At 46.6% G+C, this 27,105-nt stretch overlaps 1 pseudogene; it reads left to right on the top strand.

The window, feature by feature from the left end:
- The first annotated feature begins 11,442 nt into the window (after positions 1-11,442).
- LOC105036142 (potassium transporter 26-like) lies at positions 11,443-25,619 on the top strand (annotated as a pseudogene).
- Positions 25,620-27,105: the final 1,486 nt, after the last annotated feature.

Below are 27,105 nucleotides of genomic sequence, written 5' to 3'. Positions count from 1 at the left end.
GGGCGACCGCCGGTGGCCCACCGACGGACCAACCACCTGGGGGGGTGCGCGAGCCTACCACCGACCGTCTGTCACTGGTGGGCCAAGGAAAAAGATGGAGAGAGAGAGAGGAAGAGGGAGAGAAGAGGGAGAGAGAGAGAGGAAGAGGAAAGAGAGAAGAGGGAGCTCACCACCGTCAGAAGTTCACCGTCGTGACGCCAGAGAGGAGAAGGAACATGCGGAGAAGAGGGACACGCCGGAGAAACGCCAAAGAAAAGAGAGAAGAGAGGGGGTTTTCTTTTTTTTTTTTTGGGTCTTAACATTCAAAAATGCCAAAAGGGATGGCGTTTTCAAAAATACCATTCTCTTTGGCATTTTTATTTCATTTTTTTTATTTTTTTATAATATTTTTTATTTTTTAATTTTTTTAGTTATTTTAATATATTTTTTTAATAAAAAAATTAATTTAAAATGGAGATAATAATTTGAAACGATAATTTTTATTTGAATTATAGTTAATTTTTTTTAAATTTATAATTATAATTTTATTTTTTTCCCATTTTTTTCTCTTTTATTCACTTTTTTTATGGCTTTTTTTAATTATTTGAAATTCAAATTAAAACTTTTATAATTTAAAATTTTAATTTTAATTTTCTCCCATTTTTATTCTTTTTGGCATTTTTTATGTATTTTTTCCTTTGTTTGGAATATTTTTTTAAAAAATTAAATTTAAATTAATTTAGTATTTTGAAATGATGTTTTTTAATTGAATTATAATTATAATTTTTATTTTTTTAAATTCAAAATTATAATTTTTGTTTTTAAATTAGAATTAAAATTTTTATTATTTTCAATTCAATTCTGTTGGTGCAAAAATCCGCTTGCGCCGGAGAAGCTGGAGTCGGGGAGGCCGCGGTCGCCGCCGGGACCTGCAAGGGAAGTCTAAACCGGAGGTGGGGTTGCTCCGGCAAGACCCTCCGACGCTCAAGTCAGTTCTCTGCCTCAACAAGAATGGAGTGCTCGAACGGAGAATTTAGCAGAGTTTTGAGATAAGGAGAATGAGCTTAAAGAATAACGTATCTGGGTCCCCCTTTTATAAGCGGAGGAGGCAACGGATTGATGGCGACGTTTGTAACCACTTGGTAGTGGGCCGCCCATGATCAGGGGAATTGATTGCGAAAGATAGTGGGGTAGACCCGTGGCTATCGTCATAGCCCGCCACGTAGGGCCTGTTGCAGGTAGTGGAGCGGCGTCCGTTGCCGCTAGTTGTCAGCGAGTAGTGGGATCATGCAGCACCTGCCGCAGGGAGCGGAGCAGAATCGCGGCCGTTGACACAGCCTGTCAGAGAGTAATGGGTCCACCGCAGGGGGTGATGGAGCCGCGCGGAATCTGCTACAGGAAGTGGAACAGGATCGTGGTTGTTATTGTGATCTGCCAGGGGGCGCGGATCTGTTGATCGAGGCTCGGCAGCGGTCGGAGTTCGGTTTCTGTTGAGGTTCGGGAGAGGCCCTCCTGGTGAGCGAAGCCCGGCTCCCGTAGGAGTCCGGGCGAAGCTGTTCTGATGTTGGCGGTGGAGCCCGGCTCCCGTAGGAGTCCGGGCGGAGCTACACTTGCTGTCGTCGGTGGAGCCCGGCTCCCGTAGGAGTCCGGGCGGAGCCGCACTTGCTATCGTCGGTGGAGCCCGGCTCCCTAGGAGTCCGGGCAGAGCTGCACTTGCTGTCGGCGGTGGAGCCCGGCTCCCGTAGGAGTCCGGGCGGAGCCGCACTTGCTGTCGTCGGTGGAGCCCGGCTCCCGTAGGAGTCCGGGCGGAGCTGCACTTGCTGTCGGTGGTGGAGCCCGGCTCCCGTAGGAGTCCGGACGGAGCCGCACTTGCTGTCGTCGGTGGAGTCCGGCTCCCGTAGGAGTCCGGGCGGAGCCGCACTTGCTGTCGTCGGTGGAGCCCGGCTCCCGTAGGAGTCCGGGCGGAGCTGCACTTGCTGTCGACGGTGGAGCCCGGCTCCCGTAGGAGTCTGGGCAGAGCTGCACTTGCTGTCGTCGGTGGAGCCCGGCTCCCGTGGGAGTCCGGGCAGAGCTGCACTTGCTGTCGGCGGTGGAGCCCGGCTCCCGTAGGAGTCCGGGTGGAGCCGCACTTGCTGTCGTCGGTGGAGCCCGGCTCCCGTAGGAGTCCGGGCGGAGCCGCACTTGCTGTCGTCGGTGGAGCCCGGCTCCCGTAGGAGTCCGGGCGGATCCGTTCTGCTGAGGATTTTGGCTGCGGCTATTTTATACCCAACACCAGTCTCCCTACTTCCGAGTTTGAATTTCAAGCGAAGGAAGTACACAGAGAGAGATGTACGCAGCCGGAATCGCCCCTTCGAACCTTGCGCACTGCCGCCCCCATTTAATGCGCACACGTCAGAATCCATTTTTCGGTGAAGGCGACTTGAAAAGTCTTTTCGGAACCCCCGCTAAAATGCGATCCCAAGCGTCGCTCTGCGGGAATCTGTGAGCGATCAACCCTCGATGGCGGTGAAGGGGATAAGCGTGCCACGTGGCACACACCAGTTGGCCCAGGAATACCCGCCGCCATAACTGCGCCAGGATCCATCGGCTATTTAAACCCCTCAGTCCCTTCGTGGTTTCATCCTGGCGCTGTTCTTTCATCTGAGAGTCCTGCTTCTTTCGCCCCAGTCCCTGTCTCCTTCCCTCACACCATGCTCTCTACTTGGGAGGCTGTTCTTGAGGGAATTTTTAGGGTTTGGAGGAAGGTGAGGAGGAGAATGGTGGCCGGTGAGAATTTCTGTCATCCTAAAGGGAGCCCAAGGAAGAATTCCTTCAACAACAGGGGTTTGATAACGGGGGCTGTCGGTGAAGTCATTCTGCCCACGAATCTCGGAGTAGCAAGGTGGGGTGATACCGATCAAGAGGGCAGAATAGTCGTCATAAGCCATGACGGGATCCTTGACGTCGTCGGGGCCGAGAGACCAGAGGTGGTCGGCGTCGACGGTGGGGCAGTAGAACTTGTTGCGGGGACGGTGGAAGTAACGCATGCCGACCTTGCCGGAGCATCTCGGGTGGCGGCCGTCGTGGTGCATTCAGAGATGAGGCATATCTCTGGTGTCCCAACCGCTCCTGAAGTGGCTACGGTTCTTCTTGAAACAGGTCTTCGCTACTGCCGCCGTTGCCCTCACCGCCTCCGGAGATCTATCCCACCCCTTTCCCGCTAAGGTTGGGACTTCGGGAACAGAACGAGGCGAGATGGGGTGAGAGCTGTTACACGCACTGGATAATGCGACTGAGAAGGATAGAGACGAAGTTCGTAGCTCGGAGCGGCCTCCGGTTCGTCCTGCCCAAACCGTGCTCGCGAGACTTGCGATGATGTGTATCTTATTTTTTCCTGACCCACCGGGTCCTGTGACGTGTACTTTTGTTAAATGAAAAAGTGATTTCAGTACCTTGTTTGCATCTTGTGTTGAATAGTTGTCTGCCGAACTTCTTCATTTTCCTTTCCTTCTCTTTGTCTGTATTACGTCATTCCAAGGCCGTCGGCGACCTTTTTAGTTCATGTGGGGTCGTCATTCGCCGAGCTCCTTTTCAGTTTTTATGCCGTTCGGAGATACCCACTTGTCAGGTTTGCTTGGATTTTTCTCCACTGAAGTCGGAGCTAAGTTCGGCTCCCTTGATAGTCCGAGCGGAGAAGCCCTCCGGAAGTTGGAGTAGCTCGGTTCTCGTGAGAGTCAGGGCAAAGTTTTTCTGCAATCAATGTCATAGGTAAAGTCTGGCTTCCGTAGAAGTCCGGGCGGAGTTGTCCTGTAGCTGATGTTGGCGGTGGAGCCCGACTCCCGTAGGAGTCCGGGTGAAGCGTCTTGCCCCCTTTTTTCTTTTTTTTTTTTTTTTTTTTTGGAACCCAGCTCCCGTAGGAGTCCGGGGAAAGTCTTCTTTGGCGTAGAAACCCGGCTCCCGTAGGAGTCTGGGTGAAGTCTTCTTTGGCGTAGAAATCTGGCTCCCGTAGGAGTCCGGGACTTCCACTTTGCTCATGTCAGGATGAGGTTCTCCTCCTGTTCCTGACACGGCTGTGAGGGCACATTAGGGCGTTGCAAGGCCTCTCCCCCCATCCGGTCTAAAAGAACCGGGCCTTCGACTTTGCTCAAGTTAGGGCGAGGTTCTCCTCCTGTCCCTAACAGGGCTGTGGGGGCACATAAGGGCGTTGCAAGGCCTCTCCCCCCATCCGGTCTAAAAGAACCGGGCCTTCGATCTTGCTCAAGTTAGGGCGAGGTTCTCCTCCTGTCCCTAACAGGGCTGTGGGGGCACATATGGGCGTTGCAAGGCCTCTCCCCCCATCCGGTCTAAAAGAACCGGACCTTCGACCTTGCTCAAGTTAGGGTGAGGTTCTCCTCCTGTCCCTAACAGGGCTGTGGGGGCACATATGGGCGTTGCAAGGCCTCTCCCCCCATCCGGTCTAAAAGAACCGGGCCTTCGACTTTGCTCAAGTTAGGACGAGGTTCTCCTCCTGTCCCTAACAGGGCTATGGGGGCACATATGGACGTTGCAAGGCCTCTCCCCCCATCCGGTCTAAAAGAACCGGGCCTTCGACTTTGCTCAAGTTAGGGCGAGGTTCTCCTCCTGTCCCTAACAGGGCTGTGGGGGCACATATGGGCGTTGCAAGGCCTCTCCCCCCATCCAGTCTAAAAGAACCGGGCCTTCGACTTTTATAAGGTTGTCCTCTCATTTTTGGTACCGTCCGCTCGAATTGTCCCAAGACGAATGGGCACGCATTTTTTGATTAGGACGAAATTACTGGTAGTACATCTGTAAGTTTTCTGAGCTCCAAGGTCGCGGGAGGTCGGCTCCTCCGAGCTCCTTAAGATAATAAGTTCCAGGCCGGACTACTTCTTTGACCTCATAAGGTCCCTCCCAGTTTGGGGCAAGCTTCCCCTGGCCCTGTGGTTGTGAGACAGCAGCTCGTCGGAGCACTAGGTCCCCTGCTTTAAATGCCTTGTTCTTGACTCGGGCGTTGTAATATCGGACAACTTTCTGTCTGTAGGCCGCCATTCGAACCTGAGCAACCTCCCGCCTTTCTTCCAATAGGTCGAGGTTGGCTCTGAGACTTTGTGCATTTTGGGGTTCGTCGAACACCACGACTCATGCCGATGGGAGTTTAAGCTCGATCGGGATGACGGCTTCCGTACCAAAGGCTAAAGCAAAGGGAGTCTCCCCTATGGGCAACCTCTGGGTGGTTCGATACGCCCATAGCACATGATAAAGTTCGTCCGCCCAAGTTCCTTTTGCTTTTTCGAGCCTGGTCTTAATCCCTTGCAAAAGGGTTCTGTTCGTTACCTCAGCTTCGCCGTTCGCCTGAGGATGGGCCACTGATGTGAAGTTGTGGGAGATGTTTAGATCTTCGCAGAATTCAGCAAATCTGGCTCCTGCGAATTGCCGTCCATTATCAGTGATTAGGGTTCTAGGCAAACCGAACCTGCATACGATCGATTTCCAGACGAAATCCTGCACTTTCGCTTCTGTGATTTTGGCTAGTGGCTCGGCCTCGACCCATTTGGTGAAGTAATCGATTGCTACAAGGAGGAATTTCCTTTGACCTGACGCCATGGGAAAGGGGCCAAGAATATCCATCCCCCATTGCGCAAAAGGCCATGGGGCACTCAAGGGTGTAAGCTCGGTAGCAGGTTGTCTCTGGACGTTGGCGTATCTCTGGCATCGATCACACTTTTTGACATATTCGATTGAATCACGATGCATTGTTGGCCAGTAGTACCCTTGGCGGAGTAGCTTGTGGGATAGAGATCTGGCACCCAAATGGCTTCCGCAAGCTCCCTCATGTACTTCCCATAAAGCGTATTCAGCTTCTGAGGGTCGGAGGCATCTCAAGAGAGGCAAGGAGTACGATCTTTTGTACAATCTGCCCTCATAAAAGATGTACCGGGAGGCTTGATTTCGGAGTTTCCGGGCCTCTTTTGCATCCTGGGAGAGAATCCCATCTCTAAGATAGGTTATCAGTGGGTCGACCCAGCTGGACTCGTGGTCGATCTCCATTACGAGTCGCGGTTCTTCCGTACTCGGATGTTTTAAAACTTCAAAGAGGACGCCTTTGGGCAATTCGGCCGGAGCCGATGTCGCCAGCTTGGAGAGAAGATCGGCTCTGGTATTCTCCGACCTTGGAATTTGCCTGATGTCGAAATTGCCAAAGGCAGGGGTGAACTCCTTCACCTTCTCAAGATATTTGGCCATACTGTCCTCCCGCACTTCAAAGCTCCCGCTGACTTGCCCCACCACAAGTTGGGAATCGCTGTGCACCCAGAGTTGACCTATTCCAAGCTCCCTGGCGATCCTCAATCCAGCGATCAGAGCTTCATATTTCGCTCCATTGTTTGTTGTGGAAAATTCGAAACGCAGAGCGTACTCTGCAACGACTCCCTCCGGGCTGGTCAAGATCAGGCCTGCACCCGCGCCTGCCATGTTGGAAGATCCATCCACATGGAGGGTCCAAAAGCTATCGGAGGAACTGGCTTCTTCGTCGGGGGAGTTCAGTTGAGTCTTCAGGTCGTCAATTTTGCTTTGCTCAGATTCGGCCTCCTCGGGGATGGTGCATTCTACTATGAAATCCGCCAATATTTGAGCTTTTATGGCCGGTCTAGGTTGGTAGTTGATGTCGAATTCTGTGAGCTCGATCGCCCATTTCGCCATTCTCCCGGAGATATCAGCTCGATGCAAAACCGCCTTGATCGGTTGGTCGGTGAGTAACGTCACCGTGTGCCCTTGAAAGTAAGGCCAGAGTCTCCGAGCTGCAATCAACAAGGCGTAGGTCAGTTTTTCTAATTTAGTATACCTGGTCTCGACGTCCCTCAACACGCGACTAATGTAGTAGACCGGTCGCTGGACTTTCATTTCTACTTTAACAAGGACAGCTGCAAGGGCGGTGGGAGAGACTGCCAGGTACAAAAATAATTCTTCCTTAGGCTCAGGCTTCGCCAGCAGTGGGGGCGAGCTAAGGTAGCTTTTCAATTCTTCGAATGCCTGTTGGCATTCAGAGGTCCAACAGAAGTTCTTCGGCTGCTTGAGGGTTTGAAAGAAGGGCAGACATCGTTCGGCCGACCTCGCGACAAAGCGATTAAGAGCCGCAACTCTTCCCGTGAGGCATTGAACCTCCTTGATCGACCTTGGGGCAGTCATATTTTGGATGGCGCGAATTTTCTCCGGATTGGCCTCGATCCCGCGCCCCGATACCATGAAGCCCAGGAACTTTCCTGAGGTTACCCCAAAGGCGCATTTGGTCGGATTCAGCTTCATTCTATACTTTCGAAGAGCGCCAAAGGTTTCCTCGAGGTCGGCGACATGATTTCCGAAAGACCTGCTTTTCACGAGCATATCGTCCACATAAACCTCCATGTTTCGGCCGATCTGCTCCTTGAAGATTTTGTTCACCAGTCGTTGATAGGTTGCGCCCACGTTCTTGAGGCCGAACGGCATGACCCTGTAGCAGTAAAGGCCGTGATTAGTGATAAAAGCCATCTTTTCTTCATCTTTCGATGCCATTCTAATCTGGTTATAGCCAGAGAATGCGTCCATAAAAGTAAGAAGCTCATAGCCCGAGGTAGCGTCCACCAGTTGGTCGATCCTGGGAAGGGGGTAACTGTCCTTTGGGCAAGTCTTATTTAGCTTTTTGAAGTCGATACACATCCTCCACTTGCCATTTGTTTTCATGACCAAGACAACATTGGAGATCCACTCAGGATAATTGACCTCCTTGATGAATCCGGCCTTGAGAAGTTTATCCACTTCCTCGGCTATTGCCTTCTGCCTCTCCGGGGCATGACTCCGGATTTTTTTCTTTCGTTGGCCGATGCTTAGGGTCGACCGCCAGATGATGTTCCATGACTTCTGTGTCAATCCCCGGCATATCCGCCGGGACCCATGCGAAAACGTCCGCATTTCTTCGGAGGAAATCCACGAGATGCGTTCGCACCTCCTCCTCCAGGTTGGAGCCAATTAATACCACATGCTCCGCATTCCCATCATTCAAAAGAATTGGTATCAGGTCCTCGATCGGACCGCCCCTCTCTTCAGCGAGGTCATCGCGCGCATCCAACCCATCGACTGGACAGAGGTCCGCTTGATCGCTTCTTTGCAGGGCAATATTGTAGCAGTGCCTGGCCAGCGCTTGGTCTCCCCAGACTTCTCCGATCCCCTTGTCGGTGGGGAACTTCAATTTCAAATGGTAGGTTGAAACAACGGCTTTGAGAGCATTGAGGCCGGGTCGGCCAAGAATTGCATTGTAGGCAGATGGCGCCTTTACCACCAGAAAATTCACCAGGGCTCTGGACTGCTTTGGATGCTGACCCGCGGTCACAGTTAGAGCTATCATTCCTTTCGTTGGAACGGCGTCACCAGTAAACCCTATCAAGGGGGAGCAAATCGGCCTTAGATGACCGCCAAGAGTGGCCATTCTTGAAAAGGCACTGTAGAATAAGATGTCGGCCGAACTTTCGTTGTCGACGAGAATGCGACGGACGTCATAATTTGCTATGTTCAAGGAAACTACGACCGCGTCGTTATGAGGGAATTGGACTCCCTGGGCGTCTTCTTCAGTGAAGGCTATGGGTTCTTCAACTTTTTGCCGCTTGAGGGGTGCAGCTGATGTGTTGATTGCCTCCTGCCGGGATTCCCCCGAGATGACATTGACGGAATCCGACGGGGACTGGTCACCTGGCCACCCTTTGTCGGCGACCAGAGCCGGAGGTAGTCGTGCAGAAACCTCGCGAGAGGGCATCGGACGGGGAAAAGAGGATTGGGTGCCGGAAAAGATGGCCGGAAGCGGGTCCGTTGAGCGCTCCTTCAAGAACAAGGGTGCTGCGAAGACACACGCCCTTCCTCTAGTGCCAATCCTGTTGGTGCAAAAATCTGCTTGCGTCGGAGAAGCTGGAGTCGGGGAGGCCGCGGTCGCCGCCGGGACCTGCAAGGGAAGTCTAAACCGGAGGTGGGGTTGCTCCGGCAAGACCCTCCGACGCTCAAGTCAGTTCTCTGCCTCAACAAGAATGGAGTGCTTGAACGGAGAATTTAGCAGAGTTTTGAGATAAGGAGAATGAGCTTAAAGAATAACGTATCTGGGTCCCCCTTTTATAAGCGGAGGAGGCAACGGATTGATGGCGACGTTTGTAACCACCTGGTAGTGGGCCGCCCATGGTCAGGAGAATTGATTGCGAAAGATAGTGGGGTAGACCCATGGCTATCGTCATAGCCCGCCACGTAGGGCTTGTTGCAGGTAGTGGAGCGGCGTCCGTTAGCGCTAGTAGTGGGATCGTGCAGCACCTGCCACAGGGAGCGGAGCAGAATCGCGGCCGTTGACACAGCCTGTCAGAGATTAATGGGTCCGCCGCAGGGGGTGATGGAGCCGCACGGAATCCACTACAGGAAGTGGAACAGGATCGTGGTTGTTATTGTGATCTGCCAGGGGGCGCGGATCTGTTGATCGAGGCTCGGCAGCGGTCGGAGTTCGGTTTCTGTTGAGGTCTGGGAGAGGCCCTCCTGGTGAGCGGAGCCCGGCTCCCGTAGGAGTCCGGACGGAGCTGTTCTGATGTTGGCGGTGGAGCCCGGCTCCCGTAGGAGTCCGGGCGGAGCTGTTCTGATGTTGGCGGTGGAGCCCGGCTCCCGTAGGAGTCCGGGCGGAGCCGCACTTGCTGTCGTCGGTGGAGCCCGGCTCCCGTAGGAGTCCGAGCAGAGCTGCACTTGCTATCGTCGGTGGAGCCCGGCTCCCGTGGGAGTTCGGGCAGAGCTGCACTTGCTGTCGGCGGTGGAGCCTGGCTCCCGTAGGAGTCCGGGCGGAGCCGCACTTGCTGTCGTCGGTGGAGCCCGGCTCCCGTAGGAGTCCGGGCTGATCCGTTCTGCTGAGGATTTCGGCTGCGGGTATTTTATACCCAACAAATTCTTTTTTCTTTTTTCTTTTTTATGGTGTTTTTTATTTTTTTACACCAATTTTTTTTAGATATTTTTTTAAAAAAATAATTTGAAATGGAGAGAGTAATTTGAAATGATATTTTTTATTTAAATTAAAGTTAAAATTTTTATTTTTTTTAAAATTTTAATTTATAGTTTTTATTTTTTTTCCATTTTTTCACTTTTTATGACATTTTTTATTTTTTTATTTTTTTGAATTCAAATTAAAATTTTAATTTTTTTATAATTTAAAATTATAATTATAATTTTTTATTATTTTTACCATTTTTTTCTATTTTTATGATATTTTTTTAGGTATTTTTTTTTTGGAATAGTTTTTAAAAAAATTAATTTGAAATGAATAAAGTAATTTGAAATGATGTTTTTTATTTTAATTAAAATTAAAAATTTATTTCTTTTAATTTCAAAATTATAATTTTATTTTTTTACCATTTTTTTGTTTTTTCCTTTTTTTGGCACTTTTTATTTTTTTTAATTTTTTAAGATTTTTTTGAGATATTTTTTTAAAAAAATTAATATTAAATGAGAAAAATAATTTGAAATGATATTTTTTATTTGAATTATAATTAAAATTTTTATTCTTTAAATTCAAAATTATAATTTTTCATTTTTTTTCATTTCTTTCTTATTTTTTAATGATATTTTTAATTTTTTTAATTTTTTAAGATTTTTTTGAAATATTTTTTAAAAAAATTAATTTTAAATGAGAAAAATATTTTGAAATATTATTTTTTATTTGAATTAAAATTAGAAATTTTATTTTTTAAAATTTTAAATTATAATTTTTATTTTTTTTATTTTTTTCTTCTTTTATGATATTTTTTTAAAAAATTTAATTTGAAAAGGAGATTGTAATTTGAAATGATGATTTTTATTTGAATTAAAATTAAAATTTTTATTTTATTAAAATTTAAATTTATAATTTTTATTTTTTTTAATTATATTTTTTTATACTATTTTTTTTTAAAAAAAAATTTAAAAAGATAATTTGAAATGGGGATACTAATTTGGAATAATGATTTTTATTTTAATCAAAATTATAATTTTTATTTTTTTATTAATTTAAATTTTTATTTTTTTATTTTTTTATTTTTTATTTTTTGAGAATTAATAATTAAAATCATCATTTTAAATTATATTTTTAAAAATACCATTTGGAATAGCATTTTCAAAAACGCTATTTGAAATGATGATTTTAATTTTTTTTTAATCATCTATATAAAAAATAGAGGGAAAAAAATGGCTAATGTGGTCATCACAGAATGTTATTTTGAATAATATTTTATCCTATTTATATTATTTTGATAAGTAAATTAAAAATTAAGTTATTTTTATAAATAAATTGTTTTTTAAAATTAATTAGGTACTCCTGACGCGGAGTTCCGTGAGAGGTCGAAGCTTCCTCGTTCTCCTCCTCGTAACGCTGTTGGCCGTTCCCAACTGCCCTCGCCTTTCTCCTCTCTCGTGCAGAAAATTTTAATCTTGGTATTTGGTCTCTCGTCACCAGAGATGGAGGAGGCGAGGTCATCGTAGATATGGACGATGGAAACCCAAAAGAAGATGGAGAACAGGAGGAGGCAAGAGGAGGAGGCGACGCCGTCGGATATATCGAGAATGCAAACCCTAAAGAAGATGGAGAACGGGCAAGAAGAATGCTTAGCTTCGGCAACACTTACAAGATCCCAAAACGCCAGCCAACGGTGTGTTTTACATCTCAATCTTTTTCTTATCAACTCCTTGGAGCGAAGTATGATGTTGATGGAAAATTTTGCAGAATTTTACGTGGATGCAAACGCTGCTACTGAGCTATCAATCGCTTGGTGTGGTGTACGGCGATATCGGAACTTCTCCTCTCTACGTTTTCTCTTCCATCACCTTGCCGAACCCGGAGGAGAAGGACGTACTCGGTATATTGAGTTTGATCTTTTGGACTGTGACGATGATGGGTTTAATCAAGTACGTACTGATAGTCCTGCATGCTGATGATCATGGAGAAGGTAAGACGATGACATTAACCTAGAAATCGTATTTCCTTTTTACTCATTTATCACTGCTGTTTGTGTATTATATTTGTTTTTATTTTAAATTTTTGCGTGCTTGTGTTTCTTTTGGTATTATTTTTATTTTCCGGTAAGGAACAGAAATAGAAGATTATTTGTATATTTTGAATCAGGTTTTCTTTTGAAAACAAAAATTGCGTGCTTTTAAAAAGTGTTTTTTTTGGGTATTTTCCTTTTCTGGTAAGGAATAGAAATAGAAGATTATGATGAATTACATGTCATGTTTCCTATCACACTGAACGAAACTGAAAATAATCATTGAAAAAAGGCAAAGAGTTATGACATCATTATATTAGCTTAGATAGAAGTTTACAATACTTATTTATAAATATGAAGTAATATGAGAAGAAAGGTGTTGGGTATAAAATATCCTCCCAGCCGAAGTTCGTGTCAGGAGTGATCCTTCAGGGGTTCTATCGACGTCCGACCTTCGACGACATTTTTCCAAACCTCTCCGGCGGCCGAGCCTCCGCAACGTTCTCAAGTTCTGCCGATGGATAAACTCCCACCAGTGTAGGCCGGATTCTCCACGACGACCGAGCCTCCTCTTCTCCCTCCTCCGCTAGATCTTCGCCCGATGCCCCCCCGCAAAGCATCCACACGGTGATCTATGGCTTCCGCGGCCAGATCTCAGGCTCCGGCCTCACCTCCAGTTTTCCAGCCTCCTCCTCCTCCGGCAACGGCGGTTGGCGCGGAACAATTCGACCTACTGGCCCAGCAGGTCAGAGGCCTCGCTGAAGCGGTGCAGGCCATGCAGCAGCAGCAACAGCCGCAGGCGTCAGTGCGACTGGAGAGAACATCGTCGGAACTCCAAAATCCGACAGTAGGACGGGCCACTTGGGCCAGCCGCCCCGTCTTTCCCGGAAAGACGAATCCGAGGGTGGAGAGCCCTCAGTCAGATCACGATTCCACCCCTGGAAGATCTCTACCTCCATTCTGCCAAAAGACCCTCGAGACCCATAGTCGAGAGAATTTCCTGGACCGGAGGCTCCAGGAGATGAACCGACGGATCGAAGAACTCCGCCATGCTCCCCCCGCTTATGGTGAGGACATTTGTACTGGCCCTCCCTTTTCTCAAATGATCATGCAGGAACCGTTCCCGTCGAACTTCAAGCTCCCTCAGTTTGAAAGCTACAACGGGACTTCGGACCCAATTGACCACCTGGAGGCCTTCCGGACAATGATGCTGCTTCATGGCGCGCCCGATGCCATCCTGTACCGAGCTTTTCCATCCACCTTGAAGGGAGCGGCGAGAAACTGGTACTCGGCACTGAAGTCGGGTACCATCTTTTCTTTTGATCAGATGAGCCACCAGTTTGTGGCTCATTTTGTTAGCAGCCGGCATCCCCGGAAGGGTTCGGAGTCTCTCATCAACATCAAGCAGAGGGAGGGGGAGTCCATTCAGGCTTACGTCAACCGTTTCAATGTCGCCGCATTGGAGGTCCGGAACTTGGATCAATCGATCGCGATGGCCGCTTTGAAAGACGGCCTTCAGAAGAACGACCTTCTATTCTTCCTGGAAAAGAAGTACCCTAGAGATTTTGCCGATCTGTTGGCTCGGACCGAAGGGTACGTCCGAGCAGAAGAAGCCTTCAAGATGAAGGATGAGAAGAATGCGAGAGAGCGGCAGGCGGGAGACTCGAGTAGGCCCGCAGTCAAAAAAGGGCCGAGAGAAGTTCGGCCACGTTCTCGAACTCCTCCCGGACACAAGCATGCCCAGACTCCTCCCCGAGCATGCAGGCAGAGAAGTCCGGAGCACCGGGTTCGACGGGGCTCTCCCCAAGGGAGATTCCGCAGCTATACCCCCCTCAACGCATCGAAAACCCAGGTGCTGATGGAAGTCAGAGAGCAGCTCCCAAGGCCAGAAAGGATGCGCACGCACCTCGAAAAATGCAATCCTAATAAGTTCTGCCTCTACCATCGTGACCACGGCCACGACACGGAAGAATAAATTCAGCTCCGAGATGAGATCGAGGAGCTCATCAGATGAGGTCGGCTCGACAGGTTCCTTCGACGCCGGTCTGAGGGTAGAGAGGATCGACCAAGGGCCCTGCCGCAGCCTGAACCACCGAGGAGGGAAGAGCAACCCGGAGATCGGCCTCCAATTGGGATCATTAACTCCGTCTCTGGAGGACCTTGACAGGAAGCAGACCTTCTACAGCCCTGGAATTTGAAAAACTTGTAAATGTATTGCGAACGATCCCGCTTTAAATCAAGATTCCTTTCAGACTTGCACATCTTTCCCTTTTTGGCATGGACTTGTAACGACAGGGGACGACCCCTTCGGACAACGAAAACAACACCTGATATGGGTGAAATCGAAGGTCTGGTTATTTTTAGACTGGATGGGGGGAGAGGACATACAGCGCCCATATGCGCTCCCACAGCCATATTAGGGACAGGAGGAGAACCTTGTCCTAACATGAGCAAGGTCGAAGGCAAGGTTATTTTTAGATCGGATGGGGGGAGAGGCCATACAGCGCCCATATGCACCCCCACAGTCATGTTAGGGATAGGAGGAGAACCTCGCCCTAACATGAGCAAGGTCGAAGGTCCGGTTATTTGTAGACCGGATGGGGGGAGAGGCCATACAGCACCCATATGCACCCCCACAGTCATGTTAGAGATAGGAGGAGAACCTCGTCCTAACATGAGCAAAGTCGAAGGTCCGGTTACTTATAGACCGGATGGGGGGAGAGGCCATACAGCGCCCATATATGCCCCCGCAGTCCTATTAGGAACAGAAGGAGAACCTTGTCCTAACCTGAGCTGAAATCGATCACATCAGAAATAGGAGAAGAACCTCGTCCTGACACCAATTAAGGTCCGGCCATTCGAGACCCGATAAGAAAGAAGAAAACCTTCTCGGCGGCCCTTCTACGCTACCGCGACTCCATGAAAAGCTAGGGAGAACCCTTGCCTAAAAGAAGGAGGAAAATGTGAAGGAACAGCGGTGGGCTACCCCAACGAAAAATGAAGGCCAAACTACACTAAAAACATAAAGGACCTCGTCTCCATGAAGAAAGAGGAAGAGAAAGTAAGATCTACGATCGCGAACAAAAAGGCAAATCAACACGGCGATGGCTAGAAACCTCCAAATGGAGTCGACGCCGAACCAATCAAAAACACAAGAAACTTGGTAATGACGACCTAATACAAAGATGAACAAGAAACCTTCGAACAACATCGTCATCGCACGGGACAAAAATGAAAGAAGTCCGGTGCACGACAATTCAACACAATGCACGGGTAAGGTAACAAAGACCTTTTCATTTCATTAGCAAAGTGTGCGTTACAGAGCCTGAAAGGCCAAAAAAAAAAAAAAACAACAACAACAAACAAACAACGGCAAAAGAAGACACATAGAAGGACAAAAGGCAAAAGAGCCCTAAGGGGGCCCGGCTTCCTCCGACTTCAAACTTTTGGCTTCAATCCTTGTTAGGGAGCGCTTTAAGCTCTCGACTTCTTCTTCCAATTCTTTCTCCCTCATTAGCATCTCCACACACCTCCGATGAAGCCGCTGGCTTTCGTTCTCCACCTCTCGGTGCCTCTTTCTCAGGACCTCGGATTCCGCCTCCGCATCCTTGACTGCCTGCTGCTTGTATACCAGCTGGATCTTCAATTGCTGCAGCTCAACCTTCCCCTCTCCAAGGGCGACAGATAGCTCTTTTACGGTTCTTCTCAGGGATTGGAGTTCGTCAGGATCCCGAACAGGAGCAAACTGAGCTCCTTCGGCTAGCTGCCTTTGAAGGCGGGCAACCTTGTCGGTCGCCATCCTGAGCTTCCCCCTATAGTCGTCCACCTGCTTGCACCAGCCGGTCCGGTACGCATTATAGCTCACCTCAGCATCCTGGAGCTGTTGCTGAAGGTCGGAGAGCTTCTTCGACCATTCCCAGTCACAGTCGGCCCGAGTCGAAAGCCGGGACGAGCTTCCTTCCAACTGGCTAATCCTCTCCTGCGCAGCCGACAGCTCCACTCTGAGAGAGCTGATCTTGGCAGCTTGGGCCCAAGATCGATCACTGGCACACTTCTTATGTTCCTCGAGCTCCTTCTCGAAGTTCGCTTTCCTCTGGCTGTACTCCATGATCCCCTTTACGTGGAGGTTCCAAAAGTAGGTGGCCTCCGCAGTGGCCTCAGAGTGACTCTCCCTCAACCTGCGAAGTTCGCCATCCATCTCCTTCAATCTTTTTGTTAAATGATGAACTTCCTTCTTCAGATATTGGATCGTGGACTTCAGTAGAATTCTCTGTGGTAAGGGAAGCGCTTCGGCAGGACACTGCCATCGGGAGATAAAAGCGTCAAGGTGCATCTCATTGCAGAGAAAAAAAAAAAAGAAGAGGGGGGAAGAAGAGTGGAGAAGCCCTCCATAAGGAGAAACCCAATTTTATTGATTGAACGTTTCTTAAAGACAAAAGGGAAAAGAAAAATACAAAGTCAGAGGTCTCAGACCTCTGAAATAGGAGTTGGGGAGCTCGGTGTTCTTGGAAGGGGCGCTGCGGTGGCAGTGGCAGTGGGAGAGGACCCGGCTTCATCTTCAGATGCCTCATCCAAGAAGCTGAGGTCGAGCTCGAAAAATTTCTTGATCACCTTCTCTTGATAGAGCTCGAATCTTTTGATGAATGCTTCTTGGCCGAACTTGACGTTCAGGTCCCTCATCTCCGTAGAGGCCTTGAACTCCTCCACTGCTAGGACCCTGGCCTCCGAGATCAGAACCGGAATCTGCTCCGTCAAATTTGTGACCTCGGCCTCCGCCTTCCTCACCATCTCCTCCGAGGTCTGCTTTTCTTTCTCAAGGACCTCTTGGAGGTTGGCTAGCTTGGTAGCCTTTTCTTTGAGGTGGGCGGCTTCGGCCCGACGACCCTCCTCCGCCTGGATGGCGTCTCTCCTCACCGATTCGTCGCCTCGATGTTGGCAAGGAGCTGGTGCCCGATCTACAAGGGCGGCTAGGAGGTCAGAACGAAAGTTGAAAAGCTAATTGAATGAAGGTGCGAGGGGAAGAAGGAAAGTGAATCTGCTCACCTCGAGGAAGGACCCTAAGGAGTCCCAAACTCGCTGTTCGGGATCGGCGCGAACGATCCTTTGGACGACTTGAGGCAGGATGCAGCCGTCGACCAGTCGCTTTATCAGGTTCTTGTCATTAAAGGAATTCTCCCCTGGCTCTTCCTCGGAATCGTGGGACTCTTCGATGGTGGCTCGACGGCTACTCATCCTACGGGCCACCGACTTCCTTCTCCTCCCCCTCTCAACCCCTGGCACCTCCTCAAAGTGGGCCCCCGAAGCGGGAACCTCAGCGGGGGAACTCCTTGAAGAGGCTCGGGGGGTCAGAGATTCGGCGTCTGAAGGAACATCGACTGCGAGGGCCACCTGGGCAGGCGTGGTCGAGCTCATCTCCTCCGTTCTAGCTTTCTTTGCCGATCTAGAGGCCGCGGCGCCTTTTCTTTTGTGAGCCTTGAGGCCCCTGGCGAGCATCCGTATTGCTTCGGCGTCCATTCCTAAAAAAAAAAAAAAGAAGAGAGAGAGAGAAAGAGATCAGTAATGGGGTGAAAAAGGAAGAAGTGACACGTAAAAAAAAAAAAAGAGAGAAGCAGAGCAGGAGAAAAGAAGAGGAAAGGAAAGATGGGATACTCGCAGGATCCAGGGGGCTCAAGCCGATGTTGAACAAAAACTGTTCCTTCAGAAGGTTGGGAAGGGAAGGAGTTGAATAACTAAGAAGCTTTCGGGCGACCTGAAGGTCGTCCTCCCCCAGGCTAGGAGCCCGATGGACAGAGTCCCTCAGGGAGCCCCAAGGGGGCAATCCCAACCTCAAGATCGGGCATTGGACGAAGAGGTACTTCCCCTTCCAATTATGAATTGAAGAGGGAGCACCTTTCAGCAACCTTTTCTTGCCAAACTGGGGGGGAGAAATACCACCAGTCCTTTGCCGAGGGGTGGCGCTTGAAGGTGTAAAAATACCTAAACAAAGAAAGAGATGGCTGAACTTCGACTACGTGGCAAAGGGAGAGGAACCCTATCAGAAACCTAAAAGAATTCGGCGCGACTGAAGCTAAAGAAATATCTAAAAAATGGAAAAGAGCGACGACGAAGGGCGGAAGCGGAAGACGGAGCCCAGCACGGAAGGCCTCCTGATACAGGCAGAAACGGCCAGGTGGGGGGGTGCTAGCCCGGTCGGCGGGATCAGGAAGCTCCAGATCATACTCTGGAGGAACTCCATACTGAACCCTTATCAGTAAAAGTTCATCCGGAGTCAGAGAACAAGGAATGGTGCCCGACACAAAAATCAGGTGAGGCCCAGTCCTAGATGAGGGTTCGTCTACAGTATGAGGATTCTGGGGGGCTGAGACAGACGAACTCCTGGAACCACTAGAGGCGGAGGTGCCAGAAGACATTTCAAACAAGGACCCTAAAAATTTTGGAGAAATCAGACGAAATAAGAGGTGAAAGGTTCGCGGGGGACCAAACCAAGGGAATGCGGCGGAAGGAAAATGAAGGAGAAAGGGCACTTAGATGGCAAGAAGAGAAACGAAAGTTTCGGGACTAACCTAAGTCGCTCCGAAGGATGCAGAGGTGCGAGGACAGGGATGACTCGAAGAACGCTTAGGGTCAAGGTGGACGCCAAGGAGAGTCAGAGCTCTCGGGGAGAAGGCAGACACCGGCAGAACTTTCAGGCGGAATGAGACACCGAAGGCAGAAAGGTGGGTTTAAATAGACCCTGGGATCTGGCACTATAATGATCGCGGATCTTCCCAGGCCGACCCACGCTCGCCACGTGTCCCACTCGCCACAGCAGGCGGCTAAAAGTGGCTGACAGCTGACAAAACCATTACTGCATCGTACCTGGGCCAACGCTCCAGCGGAAATTTTGAAAGGTCCCTTCGGATCGCTCCGATTTGAAAAGACTCCAGCACGCGCGCATTAAATGTCAGAATATCTGAGGACGATCATGCACAGGATTCAAGGGGACAACTTCGGCTGTGAAAATTTTTCTGTACTTTCTTCATTCGAAACTCGAACTCGAAAGTAGGGAGACTGGTGTTGGGTATAAAATACCCTCCAGTCGAAGTTCGTGTCAGGAGTGACCCTCCAGGGGTTCTACCGACGTCCGACCTTCGACGACATCTTTTCGAACCTCTCCGGTGGTCGAGCCTCCGCAACGTTTTCAAGTTCTGCCGACGGATAAACTCCCACCAGTGTAGGCCAGATTCTACACGACGGGCGGACTCCACCCAAGTTTCGACAGTGGTCGACCACCTGCTAGACTTCATCCAGACTCCTACGGGAGCCGGACTTCATCCCCGACTTCAACTGTAGGAAGACTTCATCGGACGCCTACGGGAGCCGGACTTCGTCTCCGACTCTGGCTACAGGAAGACTTCATCCGGACTCCTACAGGAGCCGGACTTCGTCCCCGACATCAACTGCAGGAAGACTTCATCCGGACTCCTACGGGAGCCGGACTTCGTCCCCGACTCCAACTGCAGGTAGACTTCGTCCGGGCTCCCACAGGAGCCAGACTTTCGTCCTGAACTTCTGTTGCAGGTAGACCTCACCCCGAACTCCTATAAGGACCGGACTCCGAGCTTCTACTGCAAGTGACCCACTCCGAGTTTTCGCTACAAACGGTCTACTTCAAATTTCTACCACGAGCGGTCCGTGCCGGATTCCCACCGTAAGCCTTCACCCGAGCTTCTATTATGGATGAATTCCTTTCGGATTTCTATTGCAGACAGGCCTTGGCCGAGATTCCTCGACAAATGATCCCCATCCGGGCTTCTACGGAGATCGGACTCCGACCGAACTTCTATAAGTGGGCAAATGCCAATTTCACAGAATCCAGCAGCTGGACCCCTCTGGCAGATGAACCTCTCCAGCGCCATCTGACATCCACCGTCGGTCGACCCTCTGCCGAAGTCTGCACGAAACCGGACTGCGTCTGCGGAAAGCCTCTGACCGAGCTCCTACGGCAAGTGGCCCTCACCTGTAGTATTAACGCCCAACAGCGCCCAACGATAGAAGGCTTGCCAGCAACATCCGAGCTCCTCTCAGATGGATAGCTGCCCCTCTCCACCAGACGCTTCAACTGAGCTTAGGCCGACAGGCCTGGACTCCCTGACAGGCCACAGTAATGGCCACGACTCTGCTCTACTTCCTGCGACGGATACCGCGCAGCTTCATCACTCTCTGGCAGGCCGCAGTAATGGCCACGACTCTGCTCCACTTCCTGCGACGGATTCCGTGCGGCTCCTCCACTCTCTGGCAAGTCGCGACAACGGACGCCGCTCCACTCCCCGCAACAGACTTCACGTGGCAGGCCACGGTGATGGCCACGATTTCGCTCCACTACTCTTCATAACAAACTCCTCCTGACCCTGAGCGGCCCACTGCCAGACGGTTACAAACGTCGCTATCAGTCTGTTGCACCCTTCACCTATAAAAGGGGGACCCCAGATACGTTATTCTCTAAGCTCTCATTTCTATCTCAAAACTCTGCTAAAATTTTCGTTCGAGCACTCCATTCTTGTTGAGGCAGAGAACTGACTTGAGCGTCGGAGGGTCTTGCCGGAGCATCCCCAACTCCGGTTTAGACTTTCTTGGCAGGTCCCGGCGGCGACCGCGACTCCCTCGACTCCAGCTTCTCCGACGCAGGTGGATTTTTACACCAACAAAAGGTATTGATTTCCCATCAAGCATCTGCTCGCTGATAGGGATTAGGTTACCAAAATGCATAGCGACAATTAAAGTAATCAACATTTGTAGCCAACTAACATGGCATCAGAAAATATATTCAAATATGGCTTTTACATACTGGGGTTAGGTTCCCTTTATCCAATACTTGCAGTTGAGAGAAAGGGGATTTTTATTGGGAGAAAAAGGAATCATATTTCACCAAAGTGCAAATGTTGTTATCATCTCCCAAGGGTCAAGCATGGTAATACCTGAGGGCACACGGCATCTCTCAATATTTTCTTTCTATTATCTCTTGAAACTAATACATTGGCACTGATAGTCCTTATCAAACATGTTACTGGCAGTCATGAATGCTAAAGAATATAGAGAAGGTGAATGTATACCAGTAATCTAAGAATGGCTCTTGTCCATTGTTCATTAAATATTATTTTTCTTAATTTTATGCTTCTAATTATTAATGGTACTTTTACTGAAAAAAAACAGAGAACAATGAAAGGTGCTTCTGTTTTTCTCCCCAGTGATGCCCAGTTTGCTCTAACAGTCACTATATTCTGAGCTTCTTATCTAATTATGTAAAATCATCTAGACAAGATAATAGTCTACCATGCATTACCTAGCACATGAATTTTATTTATTCATGTACAATATTAGTCTTCAAAGAATCCATTTTTAAATTTATCAACTGGAAAGTTTCTCTTGCATTATGATTTTTCTTTTCTTATTTAAATGTTGGCCATCTCTGGTTTAGCATAAATAATCTCCTTGTTTCCAACTAAAGATGTCTTAGAAGTTTGTTTGGGAATTCTATATACATGATATTATGTAGATCTAGATCAAATGCTTATTATCTTCCATCCATTTGCATTATAATTTATGTTCATATTTGGTCAACCTTTTTCCATACTTTCCTCGCTGGATATAGGTGGCACCTTTGTTTATATTCCTTGTTGCGCCAACATATACATTTCAAGGACAAGATGATTATGCCAAGTACAAGGTTAGATTCGGATATTAACTTGAGATATTATAGTAAAGGCAGTGGATTACAGTCCAAGGCACAGAAATTCTTGGAGAGGAACTCTAAAGTACAGATTGTGATTACCATCATAGTATTGCTTGGAACTTGTATGGTAATTGGTGATGGAGCCCTTACTCCTGCGATTTCAGGTACCTATCACTATTGATTTCATTTTTACTGTTTGTGGAGATCCTTATGTGCAAATAAGTAGCAATACGTACCTCAACGAAAGCTCATGTTTGGTTAACCTCTGAAACTAAATGCTACTTTAAACTCAAATTCAAACCAGCCAAAATTAGTAATTGGTGTTTGATGCCACTTGGGCTATACTTTCCATCAACCTTCTTCTGAGGCATTGTACCTTTCTTATGTGCTCAAAAAATAGATGGTTAAAAGGAAAAGAAGAATGGAGCATAAATGCAAAATCAAACATAGACAGATAGAAAGAATTCAGCTGCAAATATTATCTTGGAGTTCTTGTACGTGCACATATATATAAATATAAATATAAATATAAATATAAATATAAATATAAATATAAATATAAATATATATATATATATATATATTTATTTATTTATTTACCAGAATTGTAGCAGATCCACCATGTTTTGTTTCATGAATATAAAATGAATCAGAGAAAGACTTTGCAGCCAAGCAGGTTAGAAGGCAAGAAAATAAAAGGAGAACAAGTTTACACTCCAGCAGAAATACACAATACACAAACCAGAAACAGCTATGCAAGACAGCCCTAAAAGAAAATACCCTCCAAAAAGTTCCAAACGTCAAGGATGACAATAAAGCAGGACCAATAAACAGGTTATTCAGGTCCACTGGTGTTTGCCTCTGCTTATTTATGGATGTTGACACCTGTAGGGACAAGTATCTATGCAGCACAAGGAAGTTAAATTACATAAGATTCTTAGCATAAGGAAATAAAAATGTAACCTTATATATTTTCATTATTGAATCATCAAACATTGGAAAATATGACACATCTATAACTAACATAGACCCTTTAAACTCTCAACAGTTATGACTAGAACAGAGGATCTGAATTGCAAAGATTTGTAGTTCAATAAGCAAGAAAGAATGGCTTGAAAGTATCATAAAATATAATATAAAAGGGATGAAGATTAATGATCAAAAGTTTATTCATTCTAGAGACCCATGTTAATTAAACAAATGCATAGATTTTGTAATGAAATCTTCTTGTTTAATACGTTACAGAGCATTTTGGTGCATGTATACCGGGCACCATCTAGGTAAACTCATACAGATTGTTGTATATGAAACATAGTAGATTCTTATCCTGAAATATTCCTGCACAATGATTTTGACAACTCTATATATGATTTGATATCCTCTCTTTTGCATTTGTTGAAAATACTAGGGAAAAACAAGAAAAGAAAAACGAGGGGGTGGGGGTGTGGATTAGGGGGGAGTAGTTAATTATTTACTTGGCTTTTTTTTACTTGAAGCAAGAAAACCTATGACATCATCAAAATCATAGTTTTTTTTGTCAACTTTGTCTCTTCATTATTTTGTGTAATATTTTAAGTTAAATTTCCATATAGAATGCATATAAATTCTTGTGTGCATGAGAACTTGCTTTGATAGCATTTTTCCATTGCTTGGTCATAATATTTTAATTTTTTCATTTCCTTTTACAGTTCTTTCTGCTGTCCAAGGAATCCAATCAAGATCCTTGAAGATTACACAAGGCACGCTTTGCTCTCTCTCTCTCTCTCTTTGTGGGGTAGCTTATTTTCCTATTGTTGCTTTTCTTATGTCTTAATCAAATATCATATAATTTTCCGCTAAAATACTGAAGCTTACTTGCTCCAGATGATGTTGTCATCCTCTCCATAGTCATCTTACTCATTCTTTTTCTCTTTCAAAGATTTGGGACAAGCAAAGTTAGCTTTTCTTTTTCTTATGTCTTAATCAAATATCATATAATTCTCCGCTAAAATACTGAAGCTTACTTGCTCCAGATGATGTTGTCATCCTCTCCATGGTCATCTTACTCATTCTTTTTCTCTTTCAAAGATTTGGGACAAGCAAAGTTAGCTTTTCTTTCTCCCCCATCATGCTTCTTTGGTTTGGATTCGCTGCATCCATTGGAGTGTACAACATCATCAAATTTTACCCATCAGTCCTAAAGGCACTCTCACCCCATTACATATACTATTACTTTGCAAGAAACCATAGAAAAGGGTGGGAGCTCTTGGGTGCAATCGCATTATGCATAACAGGTCAGTATTTGCTGCAGTTTTGTGACTGGGAAATATGTGACACATGGAATGTTTTTTTAATTATGAATTGGTAGTCAGGTGCGGAAGCTATGTTTGCAGATCTGGGTCACTTCAACAAGAATGCAATTCAGGTAAAAGTGTTAGTTTTGATCATCTTATAAACTTACATAGGTACCGCTGTATCTCCTAACTAGCTAAACCTTGATAATCTGTGTCTGCAGCTGGCTTTCTCTACCTTGGTTTATCCTGCATTGATCCTTGCCTATGCCGGTGAGGCTGCATTTTTGATCAAGAACCCTGATAAGATTAGCACCACATTCTATAGCTCTGTGCCTGAACCCATATTCTGGCCAATGTTTGTGGTGGCTACCCTTGCTGCCATTGTTGCTAGCCAGGCACTGATATCAGCAAGTTTTTCCATCATTAGGCAATCTATGGCACTTGGTTGCTTCCCACTAGTGACCATGAAACACACTTCGGACAAGTATGAAGGCCAAGTCTACTCCCCTGAAGTGAACTACTTCCTAATGATTGCTTGTATCTTAATAACAGTAGGATTCAAGGGTGGTGCAGAGATAGGAAATGCATTTGGTAAGTAGGCCTTGTCTAGCCCATTCTATTCCCTTATCCGTCGTTGGACATTTGCAATTCAGAATTTCTTGCCTTTGTTACTATCATGAATATAACCAAGGAATAGTTCTAGCAGCATAGAAGGGAAGGGGGAAAAAAATAATTAGACACGAGGGAATGGAAAAAAAAATAAAACTAAGATACTTTATTGTTTTGCTAAGGATATAATGCTTGAACTCCCATCTCTAACCTCTTTCTAATTTGGACATGATTCTTGTTTTATGTAGGAGAGGCAGTGATATGGGTGATGCTCATCACAACATTCCTCATGACTGCGGTGATGTTAGTTATTTGGGAGACCAACATCTTCTTTATATCGTTATTTCTCATGGTCTTCATCACTATTGAAGGTGTATATATGACCTCCTTACTGCACAAGGTTCCACAAGGTGGGTGGGTTCCTTTTGCAATTTCTGCCTTCTTCTTGGTGATCACATTGTCCTGGACATATGGGAGGAGCAAGAAGAGCAAGTATGAAGCAGTAAAGAAGATGGATCAGGTTGAATTCAATCAATTGATAGCATGCAGCACTCGGGTCCCAGGGATATGCTTCTTTTGCACTGATTTAATTCATGGAATTCCACAAATTGTGCGGCATTATGTGCAACACGTTGGTAGTCTCCGTAAAGTTATGGTGTTTGTCACTATGAGAATACTACCAGTGACGTCTGTCCTCCCAGAGGAACGTTTCCTCATAATAGCCAAATTGGGCTCAGGAGGGTATACAGGTGCTTAGTCCAGTACGGATATATGGACAAGCACAGTATGGAGGGGGAGGAATACATTGCATCAGTTGTTTCAGCCTTAAAAGAGATTGCTGAGAACGCCCAGGAATCTGAGATGCTAGATTCTGCACTGAACAGTGGAGCAATCTTTGTGTTGGGAAGAATCATACTCCAGACGAGTCTAAGGAGTGGCTGGTGGAGATCTTTCATCATCAATAACTTATACAGGTTCTTGCAGAAGAATTTCAGGTCTACTGTTGCCACACTCAGAATTCCCCCAGGTAAGATCTTGCAGGTAGGAATGGTGTATGAGATTTGAAGAGTTTCATGAGAATTACCAAGGTATTATTCAATTAGCTGAAAACTTTGCTATAGGTTAAGCAGTTTGTCATTGATTTGCTATGTAGTACTAATACCTAGCATATCTGGTGTGGTGATTGAAAACTATTTTAGGAAATGTTGGATGGTTGGATTTAATATGTTTGAATCATTTTGAATGAATTAATTTTGGTTACATAATTTTAGTTCATTCAGTGGTCTTGTAGTAATTCTAAAATAGGGGCAAATATGAGAAAGTTTGTGTCAAATGAAGTGATCTTGCTGTTTTTTCCCATGCATGAATATTCACTGTAGTTGCATTTCCTACATATATAGATGCATCAGTATGTATACATATATGTATGTATTCATGGCCTATCATTTATTCCCATTTGAAAGCATTGGGGCCAAGAATTATAGTGCAACTTTCTTTCTATCAACTTATTGACCAAAATCTATGTGGATAGTAAATTACTCAACGGCATGAAAACCGAGTGCCAAGCGTGCTCATGGCCTATCATTTATTTTCATTCGAAAGCATTTGGGCCTAAATGCTCCTAGAAGCATTATAGCATCTCTCTCTTAACTTGTTCAAAGTCTGTGTGGATGGTACACATAAACACATATGTAGATACATTTAATATCCCTCTCTAGAATTGTACTAGTTCAAGTTAATTACTATGTCATCCTTTTTTCCCACTAAAATAAATAATTCACCATTCGTTTCAAAGTTAGCACTAGTCGGTACTTTTTAGGGAAGCAGCTGAGTTGACCATTATTTTTCCTCACCATAAACCTGAGTCCGCCTGACTTCTCAGCCTGTATAGCTCCTTCTAGAGTCCATAAGACATGTTGATTCTTCATGTGCTACCAATGGCTAAGGATGAAATACTTAAATTTTCAAGTGGTTCTTCTGTGATTCGACTATGAAGTAATCAAAACTCTTTTTTCTTGACAAGACTCTTTAACACAAAGGCCACGAAGTGATGGCCTTTGGCTTTTGAGCTTCTTATGCTGCACATCCTCTACCTTCTTCTTTACTGATTGCTCAAACTAATGGCAGGATAACCTTGGGCAGTGCCCACCCTTGAGAAAAAAAACACCTCATGACCATCTCCCTCTAGAGAATTCGCCTTTGGCTTTCCTCGCATCTGACACGAACCTCTACGTTCTTCAAATATTATTTGACAGAATTTCTGACAAAACTATGATCCAACCATACACACACAGAATTTGAAGTCAAGCTCACCAGCTTATGCTTAGCGACTAAAAAGACTAGTAGAAATGGAGTGCAGCGACAAGCAACGTCAGCCATGCTGCCATGCTCGATGCCGTTAACTTTGTTCTAGCAAGCAACAATTCAAGTTATCAGTGGCAAAGCTTTTCTCCTGGACAAGAAACATGCTCTCCTCCCAGCAATTGGACGCTTACTACTCCAGTGAGTGACTCAGAATGAATTGGGCCCGGTCCTCTTGATCGACCTAAGA

Source organism: Elaeis guineensis, chromosome 12 (assembly GCF_000442705.2).
Source record: "Elaeis guineensis isolate ETL-2024a chromosome 12, EG11, whole genome shotgun sequence".
Classification (NCBI taxonomy): domain Eukaryota; kingdom Viridiplantae; phylum Streptophyta; class Magnoliopsida; order Arecales; family Arecaceae; genus Elaeis; species Elaeis guineensis.
The sequence above is the reverse complement of the archived record's forward strand: the minus strand, read 5'-3'. Positions and strand labels throughout refer to the sequence as shown.